This window comes from Orycteropus afer, unplaced genomic scaffold (genome assembly GCF_000298275.1).
Source record: "Orycteropus afer afer isolate SDZICR_OR568_19922 unplaced genomic scaffold, OryAfe1.0 scaffold00511, whole genome shotgun sequence".
NCBI classification, from domain to species: Eukaryota; Metazoa; Chordata; class Mammalia; order Tubulidentata; family Orycteropodidae; genus Orycteropus; species Orycteropus afer.
In genome coordinates this window covers 1,288,776-1,290,694 of record NW_006922098.1, presented here as the reverse complement: position 1 = coordinate 1,290,694, position 1,919 = coordinate 1,288,776, and positions in this window count along the sequence as shown.

The following is a 1,919-nucleotide window of genomic DNA, read 5'->3' as shown; positions in this document are numbered from 1 at the left end:
AACCACAGGTGTGGGTTCAGTTCCAGACCTGAAGGGCAGCTAGGGGCCATAGTCTCAGTGGTTCCACCAGGCTCTATCGGACCAGCAAACCTGGTCCCCACCTTTTTTTTTTTTTTCTCCAAATGATTTTGAGTTTTGTTCCACATTGTTTTCACTCTCTATCAAGGATCTCCTACATAGATCCCCTTCCAAGTTGATGAATGATTTTCAATCAATGTTTTATGCACTTAGTCTATGATCCATTTGATGCAATTGGTTTGCTTTTTATTAATTGTTTTTCCCCATCCCTTGGGCCTATTGCAGTATCCTAATTGGTTTGCTTTTTATTAACTGTTTTTCCCCACCCTTGGGCCTATTGCAGTATCCTTTCATTTCTGCTTGCACATCATTTGCTGCTCCTTCTCAGTTTCTTGCAACAGCTTCTCCCTTGCCCTTTATAGTTTAACAGTGATGTTCTCTACTGTTCTCTTTAAAGCCATCTTCTATTTTTCACTCAAATCTTTTATTCCACGCATTCTCCTTTGGTAATTTCATCAATATCCAGGGATTATCAGTAGGAATTTCACACTCATGTATTTAACTGTTCACAGTATTAGTATGTCCCACAGTTACATTAAGCCTATTATGTCTAAAGCTGAATTTATTTTCTTCTTCAGTCTGACTCCCCAGATTATTTAACTATTTAGATGTACTGATTCAATTCCTCAAGCATACTCTTCCCCCTAAATATATCCTAAATATGTCCACTTCTCTGTTACTCCAATCTATATTATAGAACAATTCTTGTCTTGCCTGAATTTATTCAATAGCTCCCTAAATGTTCTTTCCATCATCACATTCTTTGTTCAAAGTCCTTCATCAAATCTTTTGTATCACATGTGGCATAGTCAAGTACATAGTTAATAGTAGTTATATTACTAATCTTTTTTTTTTTTTACTAATGGATAATAATGTGTATAAGGAATTATATAAAAGGCTGAAACTATTAAAATAAGTGTTCTCAAGATCTAAAGAAACCAAAATAAGGATTTGTAGTAATCCTAGTTCTCAAATTCTAAAGACTTCATAAAATTATATATTTCCTTGAAAAATCAGTGTATAATTTTTTTTTTTATTATAGCACATGTTGAATGTATCATATTAATATGAAAAAATGTTTGATGAATTACTGGAACAAATAGGAGGGACAAGTTAATTTAAAATGGGTGGGTACCAATCTACTGAAATGTGCCCAATATTTGCTTTAAATTAGTTGGGATTCCATACAGTCCAGATTTCCAGACAAATTTAAATAAGCTATCAATGTCAGGCTAAACCATACTTGAAATATCTTTAGCATCTTCCAGGTACAAGGTGAGTGAACAATGGCCCTAACATGTTACAATGAGTACTTTAAAAGTGGTTAATTAAATTTTAATTTCCACCTGCAAGGGTGAAATAGACAAATGGATTTACTTTTATCTGAATGAAAGTCCTTAGGGTAGTTCCATTTGTTTCAAGCCCAATCTCATAGTTTCTGAGAAAAGGTATTTCACCCACAGAGTTCCAGCTCACAATCAGTCCTAAACAATCTTTGCTGAAATTCAATGTCAACAGTTGAAATCAGGAAAACACCCTGGGAGGGGGGATTTTCTATTCTTGAATGTGACCAGAACCTTGGCTCATTCACAAAAGGATGCTGCAGTTTGATCAAAATCACCTATTGACAGAGCAGAAATCAAAGTCCTGGGAACAGCTCTTGCTTAATAATCATGAGTTTCAAAAATCTCAGTTTGCTTGGCTCCTGTACCAGAATAGAAGTAATGACTACAGACCTGTTATAGCCCATTTACTGAGGTTAAAGTCATGTTTAAAGAGCCATACAGTTTATGAATCTTACAGAGACTGTAAACAATGAAAGTTGAGAACAAACTGCTTTT